General features: G+C 45.8%; 1 protein-coding gene across 2 annotated transcripts in view; it reads right to left on the bottom strand.

The window, feature by feature from the left end:
• The window catches only part of LOC123760552 (uncharacterized), a 92771-nt gene that overhangs the window by 9250 nt on the left and 66156 nt on the right, over positions 1 to 17365 (bottom strand). The window contains exon 2 of one of the 2 annotated variants that reach the window (XM_069338264.1): positions 64 to 261. The exons of the other annotated variant lie outside the window; for it this stretch is intronic. The gene's annotated coding sequence lies outside the window, so the exon portion shown is untranslated. The remainder of the gene's footprint in view (positions 1 to 63; positions 262 to 17365) is intronic. 2 annotated transcript variants of the gene reach the window in all.

Here is a 17365-nt window from a genome sequence, read left to right as displayed (position 1 = left end):
GTGACTAGAAGTTTACTGGTTCATGTGACTACCGTAGGAGTGTCCCTCGCCACCAGCACTCACCTCAAGGGCTGCCTGGCGCTCAAGACACGGCCAGGACACAAGCAAGAGCTCCTCGGGTCACCAGCTCCTCCGCCTTGACTGGCTGCCGACTGAATGACACGCCGCCTGGCGCCTGACTGAAGACTCTCGCTGCTCCCGTGAATACGCTCCGTGTTGCATTATTTCTTTTGTTCTGTTCTTTCAGTTACTCTCTCACACCTGCAATGTTCAGTTCTCTTGTTCATGTGTAATGAACGAGATATTTTCCCCACGCAAGCTTATTTAAATTACATAGATCCTTTCTCAGTTCCAGCTCTCTTTTTCTGTCTTTCTGCTTCTCTCTTATTTTCTAATTTCTTTCGTCAAGAGAAAAACTTCACAAAAGTTCAAATAACTGGTTATAAAGCCAATTACACGTAAGAGCCGCAGTTAGAGAGGAAAACACAAGACTGGACTCTCAATGTAACGAAATGTACGATATGATAATACATTTAAAGGCAGATGTGGCGATTTATATAAATGTTTTATTATCTATCGTATCAAGAGAGAGAGAGAGAGAGAGAGAGAGAGAGAGAGAGAGAGAGAGAGAGAGAGAGAGAGAGAGAGAGAGAGAGAGAGAGAGAGAGAACAAGAGTGAATACAGGGTGTGGCCTCCCCCCCCCCCTCTACCAGCGCCACCAACAAGCACTTGTCACACATCCGGCCAACATGATCCACCAATCATCTTCAGTTCCGTGTTTATCAATTGATAAAAAATTATGGTAATTAGTTCTCCGGCATTATTGGTAAACTGCGCGTGACTATATAGTGCACAGGTGACTGTTGCACAGGTGACTCAATGTTGCACAAGTTACTGAATATTTTTAACAAATCACCGAATATTGTGCAAGTGATAGAAGGACGGTCGGGGGAGAGAGCGCGCCAAGCCATTACGACTATATAGGACTTGGAAGGGGTCAGGATAAGGATTTGGGATGGGACGGAGGGAAGGAATGGTGCCCAACCACTTATGGACGGTCGGGGATTGAACGCCGACCTGCATGACGCGAGACCGTCGCTCTACCGTCCAGCCCAGGTAGTTGGAATATTGAACAATTATCATATAATGTTGCAAGCAAGCAACTGAACATTAAACAAGGGTAACTAAATGCAGCTTACATGTAACCGAACTTTGAACATATATGACCGAATATTATACAGAAATTACTGAATCTTATCGAAGTCACCGGAGGCTTGCAGTGGGTTGAAATTGAAATTGAAATAAGTTTATTGAGGTAAAATACCCACAAAGGGATGAGGTAGCTCAAGCTATTCTCACCCCGTCCAGTACATCGTGTTAATACATACATAGACACACATCACAAGCAATAAACATATTACCGAACATTCTGTAATGTTGGCAGTGGGTTAGTCATGTTCATACTGTGTGGGGGCGTCACCATGGGATGTGTGGGGCGTCACCATGGGATGTGTGGGGGCGTCACCATGGGATGTGTGGGGCGTCACCATGGGATGTGTGGGGGCGTCACCATGGGATGTGTGGGGGCGTCACCATGGGATGTGTGGGGCGTCACCATGGGATGTGTGGGGGCGTCACCATGGGATGTGTGGGGCGTCACCATGGGATGTGTGGGGCGTCACCATGGGATGTGTGGGGGCGTCACCATGTGTAGCGTGTGTCTGGCCTCTGGAGAAACATATAGTCACCGCTGGAGAACATTTACGCACCAATGTTCTCTTTTTATTGTACTTTATCGTGTCCCTCGAGGCCACCAGTTCACTTGATCGTCGCCTATTGGAAGTTTATTGTGTTAAATTATCACCGTCTTTCATATTTAAGAGTTTGGTAGAGAAATGGTGTGTGTGTGTGTGTGTGTGTGTGTGTGTGTGTGTGTGTGTGTGTGTGTGTGTGTGTGTGTGTGTTGGGGTACAGTGGTATGTGTGTGTGTGTGTTGGGGTACAGTGGTATGTGTGTGTGTGTGTGTGTGTGTGTGTGTGTGTGTGTGTGTTGGGGTACAGTGGTATGTGTGTGTGTGTGTGTGTGTGTGTGAGTGTGTGTGTGTGTGTGTGTTGGGGTACAGTGGAGTATGTGTGCGTGTGTGTGCGTGTGTGTGTGTGTGTGTGTGTGTGTGTGTGTGTGTGTGTGTGTGTGTGTGTGTGTGTGTGTGTGTGTGTGTGTGTGTGTTGGGGTACAGTGGTATGTGTGTGTGTGTGTGTGTGTGTGTGTTGGGGTACAGTGGTATGTGTGTGTGTGTGTGTGTGTGTGTGTGTGTGTGTGTGTGTGTGTGTGTGTGTGTGTGTGTGTGTGTGTGTGTGTGTGTGTTCACCTAGTTGTGCTTGCGGGGGTTGAGCTCTGCTCTTTCGGCCCGCCTCTCAACTGTCAATCAACTGTTTCTACTACTACTAATTTTTTTCCCCACATCACACCTCAGGAAGCAGCATGTAACAGCTGTCTAACCCCTAGGTACCAATTTACTGCTAGGTAACAGGGGCATCGGGGTGAAAGAAACTCTGCCCATTGTTTCTCGCCGGCCCCGGGAATCGAACCCCGGACCACAGGATTACGTGTACAGCGTGCTGTCCACCCTACCACCGGCCCCCCTCCCCCCGTTTTGTACATATATAGTTGGGTGGCGTTAGCTGCCACCTAGTTTCATCTAATTTCGTTTTAAATCGACAAGTTTTTTCATGTTTCACATTCAGGACCAACATTATAGTGAGTAAATATATATTTCTTCATTACTTGCATAATGCTTGGAAGCTTTGGGTAATTAGACGGACCCGTCCCAAGTGTCAAGCCTCCGACCTCGGACAGACAGACAGACAGACAGACAGACAGACAGACAGACAGACAGACAGACAGGTCAGGTCGGTCAGCCAGTCAGGTCAGGTTAAAGCAGACTGTCACTAACATTAAACATTCACAGACAATCACACTAAGGTATTATACATTAATGAGAACTCCACTACCAGCCCCCTAGTGGATGTCCTCCCCGAGTATCACCAAACATGGAACACTTTCTTCACACGAGGTCTGCCAGTTGATTGTTCTTCTCCATAGCGACAGTAATGTATTGTATGTCCATACATCAGTATATGTGTCTTGTATATTACTTACAGGCAGGCAATATAACAATTATTGAATGCCATTCATCCACTTGTCCTGTACCACCTCACCGAAAGAGAATATAATCCTGCTCAAAATCATGGTAAATTAGACTTTGAAAATGTAAGGAGTAACCTTGCGAAACACATCCCTAGGTGTCAGACCCATAAATAAAAGTATGAAAATGAACTTTGGAGAGTTAATTTATCAACTTTCCCCGACTGTGAAGAAAAATATAAGAAATATTGAAAAGATTTGTGTTAGAATCATTAATCTTATCCTTTCGGTCATATTCAACGATATATGTTTGCAAGAAAGACTGCTACCAGAATATAGCAGGTCTGACACTGTCACATATTATATATATATATTATATATACTGTCACACATATCACACATATTATTTATATATTATTATATATATATATATATATTATATATTATTATTATTATATATATATATATATGTGTGACACTGTCACACATATTATATATATATATATATATATATATATATATATATATATATGTCGTACCTAGTAGCCAGAACGCACTTCTCAGCCTACTATGCAAGGCCCGATTTGCCTAATAAGCCAAGTTTTCATGAATTAATTGTTTTTTGACTACCTAACCTACCTAACCTAACCTAACTTAACTTTTTTGGCTACCTAACCAAACCCAACCTATAAAGATAGGTTAGGTTAGGTTAGGTAGGGTTGGTTAGGTTCGGTCATATATCTACGTTAATTTTAACTCCAATAAAAAAAAATTGACCTCATACATAATGAAATGGGTAGCATTACCATTTCATAAGAAAAAAATTAGAAAAAATATATTAATTCAGGAAAACTTGGCTTATTAGGCAAATCGGGCCTCGCATAGTAGGCCAAAAAGTCAGTTCTGGCTACTAGGTACGACATATATATATATATATATATATATATATATATATATATATATATCCCGGGAGGAACAGAAATGCTTAGCCGCATCTCCTATCACCTAATGCATCTGTTCACCTAGCAGTAAGTAGATACCTTGAAGTTAGTCAGCTTATGGTGGGGTTGCGTCCTGGGAGGGGTAAGTAATTCGACCTTGGGGGGTGGGGGGACCTCGAAATAAGCCTAACGTGTATGAATACACACTGGCTGCCTGTCCCCCGACACAATGAACTATATTATAAATTATATTATATAAACTGAAATGGAACAGTTAAGGTTACGATAACGAAAAATTGAACGTTTTCTTTATATTATTAATAATAAAGCATGGAAAGAAATAACCAAATTTTGAGAGTAACTACAATATAAATTTCAAGATTTAAGTTAATTAGTAATATTTTTTTTTGAGATATATACAAGAGTTGTTACATTTTTGTACAGTAATATAATAATATACAGTAATAATATTACTGTAAAATACAGTAAATACAAATAAAATACAATACAAATGCAGTAAAAAATACAGTACAGTAATATAATAAAATAAATGTTACATATTATTAATTAGTAAATAAGTAACTGGGAGTTAGGCAAATGTTGTGGGACTGCATCTTGAGGAGGGTCAGCAGTCGAGGTCCTTATATCAAGGTCTCCCACATCATCCTTGGGGGGAGGGACACTGTGACGAGGATTCGAACCAATCCGGTGGTTCCCTCACAGTCCCTCACACACGCCCCAGACAACCAGGCCACGACATGGTCAAAAGAATTGCAACCTGGAGTCGTTCTGGAATTAACCCTCGTGTGTTTAGTAGAAATCCAGGTTGCAATTCTTTTGACCATGTCGTGGCGTGGTTGTCACGGGACGTGTGCGTGGGAGTACCCACCACATAGGTTCGAATCCTCAACACGGCTCCTATAGATTGTCTCATGAGTCTAACGTATTTACATGTATGTGAGCTGTAAAGCCAAAATGAAAAGTTCCCTCCCAAAAAAACGATTTATTATTGAAACGACCACTTTCAGACCAACGGCCACGACGACCACCACGTCGTGGCCGATGTTCCTCCTGTCACTTGTACCAAGACATAGCTGAGACTTCCTTAATGTCTCAAGTTCATCACACAAAAACATTAACATTTACCAACCCCTGAGCTTACGTACTCTTGCGGGTGTAAAGTGGGAGGAATCTCTAAGAAAACAATATTTATATGTAACACAGTGTTTTCTTAAACAATGTGAGGTTTATTATTCTACATATATTTCCAATGTCTCTTAGATAGGGCAAGGTCTTGCAGGCAGTGGTCAAGGCGGTGTCCGTCTCTCTCACCACAGATTCTGCGAAGCATTTCGTGAAGCAAACTTTGGATTTCCTTCCTGTGAGATAGTCCAATACACTTCAGGTCTCCCCTTGACTCTGACGCATGCAGGTTCAGCACCGCAGCTGCTTGTAAAGTCAGTGTGGAGCATCAGTGGAGCATTTTCACTCCTCATTAACCATAGAGGTGTCGAGCCGTGTGTGGGTTCAGAGCATCAAACGCTAAAATACATGTTTTACGATCAAATTTCGACGTGGACCTTCAAGACCTTAGCAAAACTTATTCTTGATTAAGTAAAAACATCGCGTATTTGGTCGGTGGGAACATGAAGCCAATGGCGTTTAAACTTCCTAAACACGACTTGTTCAGGAGGTTCTTACTGGCGCCCATTTGTCATCCTTCATAGAGTCTCAGAAGCTGGTGCGTTGCGAGTGAACACAAAGACAATGCCAAAGCTCGCTTACCAGGAACTATTGTGGTGTGTTTCGAACACAGGAGCTGTCAAACCTTTCGCGAGACTCACGAGGGAAGCTTCGGCTCCTGTCAAGGGCAGCAGGAAGCAACTGTGATCTCTCAAATCAGCTGTCAACATCCAGGAAACAGGCGGTGATGTCAACCAGCCCCGAGAGCCGTCGAGGCCTGCCAAACACTGCGGACACAAAGCTTCCACCATAGTACACATGGAACTGCTCCACACACCTGCAAACACGTCAGTGTTGGCTGTGTGTGTGTAGTCTGTTGTCAGTGTTGGCTGTCTAAGCTTCCCTTGACACGTAAGAGGACCCTCAAGTACTCCTAATCATTTTCCTGCTGTTAAACCCTTTCTCTTTCACCCGTTTCCAACAAAGAAAGAAAGAGAGACAGAGAAGTAGGGTTACAGGAGACAGAAGTCATCAACTCCTCTTCCCACCTGAGTTAAAAAAAAACAGAAACAGAAAGACAGGCAGAAAATGAACGAGAATGAAGAAGAGAAAAGAAATGATGACTTTTTTTTTCCACCGTGTGTGAGGAGCAGCGGCGCCCCGGGTGTTGGTGTGTGACGCGTCACACTTCACCAAACGTTGTGTTGGCCGTCACTGTGACGGGGGGACGGGGGGTGAGGGAGCAGCAGGTGACCGTCACCGTCGTTAAAACACCACAAGAGACAGATGGTGACGCTACTGGAGTACCCGGCAGATGGTGACGCTACTGGAGTACCCGGCAGATGGTGACGCTACTGGAGTACCCGGCAGGTGGTGACGCTACTGGAGTACCCGGCAGATGGTGACGCTACTGGAGTACCCGGCAGATGGTGACGCTACTGGAGTACCCGGCAGGTGGTGACGCTACTGGAGTACCCGGCAGATGGCGACGCTACTAGAGTACCCGAGTAGGCGGAGTATTAAGAGCTAAATCTCACTTCTCCATAGTCACTGTCAGGTAGGCACTATTAGGGAGGGAGTGTACCTCAACTCCACCGCTACCTGAGCCCGGCTACACCTCTGTGTACTTGAGATATACAGATATACACAGGCCACACCTCTGTGTACCTGACATATACAGAGAGGCACAGACAAATGGTGTGTTTATTCTTTGCCAAACACAAGACTGTAGTCTTGTCCTCAGCAGAGAGGTTTGTTATTGTCTGTCTGTCGTAGTGTCTTCCACGCGCCCCACACACACACACACACACACACACACACACACACACACACACACACACACACACACACACACACACACACACACACACACACACACACACACGGCTCCTCCTGTGTTATCTTTACCACTGCTCCTCCTCCTCCTTGCTGACTGTGTGTGTGTGTGTGTGTATTTTGTCGGGCCCAGTTAGTATCTTGTACGTTGCTATCATGTCCCCGCTACTCCACCTGTCCTCCAGTCTGGTCATCTTGTGGAACAAAATTGAACTTTTCTTCCTACGTCTCTCTTGCCTGCCTACTTCTCCTTCCTTCCTACCTCTTTCCCTCTTCCTCTCTCATCATTTATTCTCGCGACATTTATCTTCCTGGAGGTAATTACTGTCTCTCACCTCCTCCTCCTGCGACTTCTTCTCCGCTCTCAAGTTACATATTTTGTTTAAAATACCATAATTTCCCAGCGGAGAGTGGATATATATATATATTAATGAAATTAAGAGCGTTCTCGGGAAGTTTAAGAGGCTTCCCTGGTACTTTAAGCGGCTCCTTGGTACCCCTCAGGGGCTCCCTGGTGCTCTAATGGGGCTCCATGGTACTCTAACGGGTTTTCTGGTACACTAAGGGGTTTCCTAGTACTCTAAGGGGATCCCTGGTACTTTAACGCACTCCCCTGGTACTCTAAGGGTTTTCCCTGGTACTCTAAGGGGTTAACTGGTGCTATAAGGGACTCTCTGGTACTCTAAGGGGGGTCCCTGGTACTCTAAGGGGGTCCCTGGTACTCTAAGGGGGTCTCTGGTACTCTAAGAGACTCTCTGGTATTCTAAGGGGCTCCTTGGTACTCTAAGGAGCTCCCCTGATACTCTAAGGGGCTCCCCTGGTACTCTAAGGGGCTCCCCTGGTACTCTAAGGATCTTCCTGGTACTCTAAGAGGCTCCCTAGTATTCTAAGAAGCTTCAAGGCACTCTAAGGGGCTTCAAGGCACTCTAAGGGGCTTCAAGGCACTCTAAGGGGCTTCAAGGCACTCTAAGGTTCTTCAAGGCACTCTAAGGGGCTTCAAGGCACTCTAAGGGGCTTCAAGGTGCTCTAAAAGGCTCCGTAATGCTCACATATACGTCCAAGCACCACATTCCCCTTCCCTCCCCCCCCCCCCCATTATCCCCAAGTCCGTTCAATACCCAACTAACCTCCCTCCCCCCCCACTTCCCACCCACGTTTGTTTTAACATGTTAGTATTAGTGTTACCATGTTACCAAGTTACCATGTTACCAAGATGTTACCATGCCCACTTTGGTGTACAAATGTTCATCACTGATTGATGACATCACCGGCGTGACGGAATCATCAATTTGGTCAATTGGTTGAGGCAGAGTCCTGTTCACCTAGCAGTAAATAGGTACCTGGGAGTTAGATAGCTGCTACGGGCTGCTTCCTGGAGATGTGTGGATGTGTGTGTGTGTGTGTATGTGTGTGTGTGTGTGTGTGTGTGTGTGTGTGTGTGTGTGTGTGCGTGTGTGTGTGTGTGTGTGTGTGTGTTAGAGAGACAAATATAGTAGACATAATAGAGGAAAAATAGATTGGTTTGAAAGGCGGGGTCCAAGAGCTAAATAGCTCGATTCTGCAGACACAAATAGTAAATACGCACACACACACACACACACACACGCACGCAATTCCTGCACATACGCACTATCAAAATTCACACACACGCCCCCTACAAAATTCTCAGGGGAATTGACAGGATGGACAAAGACAAACTATTTAGCATGGATGGAACACGAACAAGGGGACACAGGTGGAAACTTAGTACCCAAATGAGCCACAGAGACAGTAGAAAGAATTTTGTGTCAGAGTAGTTAACAAATGGAATGCATTAGGCAGTAATGTGGTGGAGGCTGACTCCATATACACTTTATACCTTGTTTTTCCTGTCCTTGACGTTACCGTCAAGAAGGGTACAGGCCAAGAAGGGGCCCGGTTACAGGCCCAGAAACGGCCCGGTTACAGGCCCAGAAGGGGCCCGGGTACAGGCCCAGAAAGGGCCTGGGTACAGGCCCAGAAAGGGCCCGGGTACAGGCCCAGAAAGGGCCCGGGTACAGGCCCAGAAAGGGCCCGGGTACAGGCCCAGAAAGGGCCCGGGTACAGGTCCAGAAAGGGCCCGGGCTTCTTCTCTCTATTTCTCTTTTACTTCCCCCTCGTCAGTGTTTCTCTTCCCTTCTCTCACTCACTATCTCTCTCCACGATCTCTTTCTTCCATTGCTATTCCTAAACTAAATTCTAATTATTCAAATTTTTAGTTTCATTTAAACGACACTGTCTTCCTAATATAAATAACTTTCTTTATGGGTTAAAGTGTGGAAAATATGAAGCCACGAGTAAAGTATTAATAGTGACACAGAAATATTAGGCACTTCCATAGACACAATTAACTATGGATAAGGTATGCGAGTACAAATATACAAGTTACACCTAATGAACAGGCGAGACACAGAAAATGGGTGTTGCTTCTACTGTACGGGAGCTTAAGCGACTTCAGAGGTAAACATTTACATTCGTTAATGGACAACGGGACTAAAATAGACATTGTACGATCAGCGTTATTATTAGCTTACTGATACAAAAGATATTTTGAATTAAAAGACAAGTATGAATTGTGTAACTTGGGGGCAGTGAAGTTTGAGAATCCAAGACAGTGTTAACTTTATCGTAGAAAAAGTAGTTTTGCACAAGACAACTGTAGTTGAAGGCTTTGAGACTATAGGGAAATCTCAGGGCTCCTGATTCATCGTCCTTAAAGCCTCAATCAATAATAGCAAGCCTCTATTGCTTGCCATGAGGAAAGCATCTTTCCTGAATCAATAATGGCAAGTTTTACATTTATTAAACAGTTTAAGATATCCAAAGCAAATCGATTTCCGATTTCACTCGCTACGAAGTGAGGGAACTATGAAGAGAAAGCGCCAAGCTATTACGACCGTATAGCGCTTGGAAGGGATCAGGATAAGGATTTGTGATGGGGGAATGGAATGGTAACCAACCACTTGGACGGTCGGGGATTGAACCCCGACCTGCATGAAGCGAGACCGTCGCTCTACTGTCCAGTCCAAGTAGTTGGGCTGAAATGCTACGAGGTAATTGTCAATGACAATAATAACCTACGACCTCGCAGCGTTTCCCAGCTCGTAAACCGTTTAATGAATACAGACTGAACCGTCATGATTGGAGGGAAAGATGTACAGGTTTCGTAAGTAAACATATAAATGTTTGATGAGTCTTGGTTCAGATTAGTGGAGAGTTGAAAGACAGGTAATTGCCACGGCAAAAGAAAATGGGTTAATGAATAAGCCATGGCGGGAAATCTTACGTTATCTAATACTATGACAGGTTAATACTACGGGCTCACCATAGCCCGTGCTACTTTGAACTTTTTGTTCCAGGTAGCAAATAACAACAAACTATGACAGGGATATAGGAATAAGATCTGGAATTGGAACAAGTTAGGTAACTCTGCGTGTTGTGTGTGTGGGTGCGCGTGTGGGTGCGCGTGTGGGTGCGCGTGTGGGTGCGCGTGTGGGTGCGCGTGTGGGTGTGCGTGTGGGTGCGTGTGCATGTGTGTGTGGGTGTGCACGCACTCTGCCTCCAGTGTTTGCGTTGCTAAAGACAACCACGAGGGCGTAGGGATGGGATTAGCTCCCCACGGGAAGGGTTGAAAGAGAGAGAACAAGGCGACAGGTGACGGGAGAGACAGAACTGTTGTACCAGGAAAGGTCTACAACGGAGCCAGCGAGTGTCCCGGTCCCAGGAGACTCCACGGTGAAAGAAATGCACGAATGGTTGGAAATAAACAAAACGGATGAAAAGACAACACAAGGGAGGGAGAGAATAAAAGCCAAACGAGGTGGTTCAAAGAGGCAGATGAATGACTGATGCCAAGTTGACTTTAACGTACTCTTGGGGTCCACTTGAACACTTTCTGCTCTCTCTCGCTCTCGCTCTCTCTCTCTCTCTCTCTCTCTCTCTCTCTCTCTCTCTCTCTCTCTCTCTCTCTCTCTCTCTCTCTCTCTCTCTCTCTCTCTCTCCCTCCCTTTATTTCCTGTCTTTCTGTGCTTCATTCTAGTTTCATATTTCTCGACCCATTGCCCTCTAAAGTTCTCATATGAGGTCTCTCCCCTCGACCACCAAGTCTCTCCCCTCGACCAGGAAACCATTTACCGACCGAGTCATCAACAAGTGGACGCCTCCGTCATCTTACAAGAACCAGAAGTGGACGTAACTATTACCCTCAAGTGCGGGGAACGACCACCAGGGCCCTCAACCTGTAGCTGACGAGGGCGTCCCGTCACCCAGATGATGACGATGGAGACGCATCAGCCTCTAGATGACGAGGGTGATGCATCATTCGATTGATGATGAGGGCGCTCCATCGACCAGTTGATGAGAGAGAGCGACCCATTAGTAAAGCCAATGTATACGGAGCGATGATTATCCCTTCAAACAATTTTTCCCACAGTGGACTTCCGGCTAATTGGTTAATAGATGAAGGGAGGAGCCGGTCGGCCTAGCGGACAGCACGCTGGACTTGTGATCCTGTGGGTTCGATCCTGGGCGCCGGCGAGAAACAATGGGCAGAGTTTCTTTCACCCTATGCCCCTGTTACCTAGCAGTAAAATAGGTACCTGGGTGTTAGTCAGCTGTCACGGGCTGCTTCCTGGGGGTGGAGGCCTGGTCGAAGACCGGGCCGCGGGGACACTATAAGCCCCGAAATCATCTCAAGATAACCTCAAGATAGATCTACGCCTCTTCTGAAAAATTGGCACCACATTGGCCCCCCTCCATGATATGGGTACTTATATCTTGGATTTATAAATTAAATATTAAGTAAATATTGGTTTGAAAATGAGGGTTGTCGATTTATGAAACAGAGTACCAAAAAGTCAGTAATTTCCAGGCTTTTTTTGTTCGGAGGAACCCTTGAAATATTTCGTGGAACCTCGGGGGAACCTAACCTGATTCACGTGTCTATTACTATTGCCGTGCAGCATAGAAGTCGTGGGATCACTTGATTGTTTCAAGCGCAGGTTAGACATATATATACGGATGAGATTTGGGTGGATATAAATACGAGCTGTCTCGCATGGGTCAATAAGCCTTCTGCAGTTACCATAATTTTTATATTCTAAACAACCTGAAGGTTTATATAGAGCAGAACATACCTGTACACACACACACACACACACACACACACACACCTGACTCCATACACAGTTTGAAGTGTAGACATGATAGAGCCCAGTAGGCTTAGGAACCTGTACACCTGTTGATTGACGGTTGAGAGGCGGGACCAAAGAGCCAGAGCTCAACCCCCGCAAGCACAACTAGATGAGTACACACACACGCACACACACACACACACACACACACACACACGTCTCACCTCACACCCAACACACTTGAGGCGATAATTAGGACAAAAAGTGTGCACAAGGTGTCACTGAGGCTCATTAACCAACACAGTTTTTCACTCGGGATATCGACGCCGCGACAAGCGCCGAGTGATCCCTTCCACCGCTCCAACTGCGGCTATTTCTGCCGCTGGCGACGGCCGCAGCTGCGGGACTGCGGCCAGTAACATTTTAAAAAGATATTAGGAATGTTATCTCCATGACCTGCGGCAGGCCATACACTATAGCCATCCCAGGCGGCGTATGTGTACCTACCAAATTCTGTTTGCGAGAAGTTGAGCTCTGGCTCTTTGGTCCCGCCTCTCATCATGCCGCTGGTGACGGCATGGTTCCCTGCCCTATATACCCCAGAGCGTGATCGAGAGCCTCTGACATACACAATTATCAGTCTCGTAGAAGTGTCTGACCTGCAGTTTGCAAAATACGATGCCTATCGGAAATATGGCTCTTGTGCATTATTTTTGAGCCGAATTGGGGCTCATTGCACATATTTAGAGTTTTATATTAAAACTGACGCGGTGATCCGGAGCCACATAATCTAATCCCTGGCAAATGCACTCAACAAGCCCCCGATATAAGTCATGGATGGCTAAGAAATTATTAGCAGAGAGAGAGAGAGAGAGAGAGAGAGAGAGAGAGAGAGAGAGAGAGAGAGAGAGAGAGAGAGAGAGAGGGAAAATGAGAATGAGAGTGAGATAGAATGAGGGAGAGGGGCTTAAACACGTTATGAAGGTGTGCCTAATATAGGTCTCACTCATGTCTGGGAATATGAGTATATGTTTATGTAGGCATGAGGCACGGTAAGAATATGTGTTATAAGTCAATATGTGGGGCGTAAGTGTGTAAGACTAAGCCTGGAAGGACTTTGGTAAGTCTAATGCTGTCAGCTTCGTTTCATCCTCACAGGAAAGGATTATTATTGCAAGTATTAGTTAGAGAATATGGCGGTGTGAGTACAAGGATGTAAGTACGAGTACAAGTATGTGATGACCAGAGTGCGAGTACAATCATGAGTGCCAGTGTATATAGGAGGAAGTATGAACGCATGTCACGCAATAAAATTAAGTTTAGTAGAAATATGTTGACCAGACCACACACTAGAAGGTGAATGGACTACGACGTTTCGGTCCGTCCTGGACCATTCTCAAGTCGATCCAGGACGGACCGAAACGTCGTCGTCCCTTCACCTTCTAGTGTGTGGTCTGGTCAACATACTTTAGCCACGTTATTGTGACTCGTCGCCTGCATTTAGTAGAAATAGACTAAAAAAAATGCTAAATATGCTTCTAACCCTAACAAATAGACACTTTCAACTCTGCTTTTGACTTTCAATAACAACTTTCACACTTCATGAAAGATACGCTCTACTGGTCAGTCAGTCCGACAGATACAGCCCCGCTCCTGTACAAGGTAAGTCCACTACGGGCTCACCATAGTCCGTGCTACTTTGGGACTTTTGTTCTAAGTAGCTGAATCTAAAACAGCAACAACATGGTCAGTCAGTCCTGTATGCGTGCCAAACATACACCATTGTTTTGTGTATTGAAAATTTATGCCATGTATATTTCCTCCCACATGTAATTATGCTGTCAATAGTGCTCTGTCAATGTCAATCTGTCAATGTCAATCTGTCAATGTCAATCTGTCAATGTCAATCTGTCAATGTCAATCTGTCAATGTCAATCTGTCAATGTCAATCTGTCAATGTCAATCTGTCAATGTCAATCTGTCAATGTCAATCTGTCAATGTCAATCTGTCAATGTCAAAATGTCAATCTGGTGCTCTGTTGTCTCTCGCCTTCCCAGCACTCGGCCGGGTCTTATCTTGAGGTTATCTTGAGATGTTTTCGGGGCTTTAGTGTCACCGCGGCCCGGTCCTCGACCAGGCCCCAGGAAGCAGCACGTGAGAGCTGACTAACACCCAGGTACCTATTTTATTGCTAGGTAACAGGGGGCATAGGGTGAAAGAAACTCTGCCCATTGTTTCTCGCCGGCGCCTGGGATCGAACCCAGGACCACAGGATCACAAGTCCAGCGTGCTGTCCGCTCGGCGATCGCCTTGGGGGAAACTGCATTACGTTTCAACCTTGTTCATTTCGTTCCTGGAATGATAGTGATGAGCCTGTGTGTGTGGGGGGGGGGGGGGGCGCGCGCGCGCTCAAGAGCGTCATAGCCCATGAGAGTAGACATAACTCAGTACAAGCACGCCAGAACTGTCACCCTAATTATGATGCCTGGCTGCTGGCTGGCACTCTAAGTTGGCATCAAGAGCAGTTACGGGGAGAGAGAGAGAGAGAGAGAGAGAGAGAGAGAGAGAGAGAGAGAGAGAGAGAGAGAGAGAGAGAGAGCGCAAAGAGTTACTAGTCCCCACTAAAGATGTCTCAGTGAGAGCCAACCAAATTAAAAACTAGTCTTTAAAACATCGTCTGGGATGCTCCCGGACGCAGGTTCGAATCCTCGTCACGGCCCTTGTGGATTTGTTCATTTAGTCTTTAAACTTTGTGTCACATGATCACCGGTTTAAACTTCCGGTATGTTGATAACACTTGTGTTTCTTCAGGACCAATTGTTGTTGTTGTTATAGACTCAGCTACTGGGAACAACAAGTTCCAAGTAGCACGGGCTATGGTGAGCCCGGAGTGGACTTACCTGGCACAGGAGCGGGGCAAGTAGCACGGGCTATGGTGAGCCCGGAGTGGACTTACCTGGCACAGGAGCGGGGCAAGTAGCACGGGCTATGGTGAGCCCGGAGTGGACTTACCTGGCACAGGAGCGGGGCAAGTAGCACGGGCTATGGTGAGCCCGGAGTGGACTTACCTGGCACAGGAGCGGGACTGTAAGTTGTAAGATCAATACAATGTTCTTGTTATATAAGTCTCTCGATGGAAGTGAGGTGTAGAGACTCATTATTCACCTATATATACTCACTTGTGCTTGCGGGGGTTGAGCTTCGGATCTTTGGTCCCGCCTCTTAACTGTCAATCAACCGGTGTACAGGTGCCTTAAAGCTCTGTCAGGTGTTGGTACACCTGACAGAGCTCAGTTTGTTAACACTGATCTTAATACTGCGTGTTAAACAAACTCAAAGATAATTTCAAGACACTTTCATCATATCCCAGTTGGAATTTACCGAGTCATATAATTATATTTAACTGTATATGCGTTAATTAAACCCCTATTTACTGTCTCTGATTTACGAGTGATTAGTGAAAGGTTTAACGAGCCTCCTGGTATGTCCAATGGAACCTACGGTACAAGGGGACTATTTAAGGTGAGGAAATAGGTGAAGCGTTCTGTGTTACAGCTGGGAGTGTAACGAGGGGATTCGAGTGAGGGGATGTGGCTGGCAGGAGGCCCACAGGGAGGTCCACCTTAACCGGCTGGGTGTCAGAGAGCAGCGGGGAAGCTTAACTAGCTAATTATCACCAGGTTGCTTGGAATTACCCCATCATGTCTTTAAAGTCCAGTTGACACAAGCAGCCCTCGTGCTTGTATCGTGCCACCAATAGGGAACGTGAGCTGGGTTTAGACCGTAGTGAGACAGGTTAGTTTTACCCTACTGTTACTCTATCTCACGGGCTCACATCTATCTATCGATCTATATATCCTCAGGATTAACTCTACGCCACATACTCATACATATTCATCTAAAATTTCCAACACCCCCTGTAATTGGTGGTGTTGGATTAATTACAGCCCCTCAAGGGCTGTAATTAACAGCCCTTGAGGGCTGTTAATTACAGCTCAAGTGTAGCCCATCACAACAGCTTATTGACCAATCAGGATACCTTAGTGTACACTGAGAAGGGTGTATACTAATCAGTGTATTTATGGCGCCTCTTGAATACTCTACATCAAAAAACTACTCTTCTAAATGAACCACTCACCTTCTGACCGACCCGGCTGTTTCTATCTGTCTCCGGCATTAGTTTTGACGTGAGACCCGGAGCCTCGATGGATGTGAATTAGCTACACAAATACACAGCAAAGCTTTCCCGACTGGTGGCCATACACCTCTCATACCACCGGCGTAGCGCCACACCCCCCAGCCACACTACACAGCTACCAGGGTAGCGCCAGCCCCCAGCCACACTACACAGCTACCAGGGTAGCGCCAGCCCCCAGCCACACTACACAGCTACCACCGTAGCGCCAGCCCCCAGCCACACTACACAGCTACCAGGGTAGCGCCAGCCCCCAGCCACACTACACAGCTACCACCGTAGCGCCAGCCCCCAGCCACACTACACAGCTACCAGCGTAGCGCCAGCCCCCAGCCACACTACACAGCTACCAGCGTAGCGCCAGCCCCCAGCCACACTACACAGCTACCAGCGTAGCGCCAGCCCCCAGCCACACTACACAGCTACTACCGTAGCGCCAGACATGAGCCACACCCCCAGCCACACTACATAACCCCCCACCGTAACGCCAGCTCTGTATAAATATATCATATATGACAGTGTCAGACCACGATGGATTAAGACAGGAATTTCCTTAAGTACTTTCGTATTTGATAATACATCTTCAGAAGGATGTATTTACAGTTCCGTGGTGGGGATATATATAGGCAGTCCTTGTAATGATAATTGTGGCATTTACAAAATACTTTGTAAAGATTGAAATAGGTTATATGTAGGGCAAACTTCCAAACATTTGAAATTTAGAATTTCGTAACATAAATATTCTGTAAGACACGGCCAATTGTCTGATGCTTTGTTTAATTGTCAGAAAGTTCTCACCAAATTGATTGGAAGAGGATAAGGAATTGTAAAATAATTTTTAAAGGAACATTATTGAATCTGCTTTAATACAGATTACAAAATCATGTAATTTGAACATTAGCGGTGGTTTGTATA

This window comes from Procambarus clarkii, chromosome 39 (genome assembly GCF_040958095.1).
Source record: "Procambarus clarkii isolate CNS0578487 chromosome 39, FALCON_Pclarkii_2.0, whole genome shotgun sequence".
NCBI lineage: Eukaryota > Metazoa > Arthropoda > Malacostraca > Decapoda > Cambaridae > Procambarus > Procambarus clarkii.
Note: the sequence above shows the minus strand (reverse complement) of the source record. Positions and strands in the feature narration are given on the sequence as shown.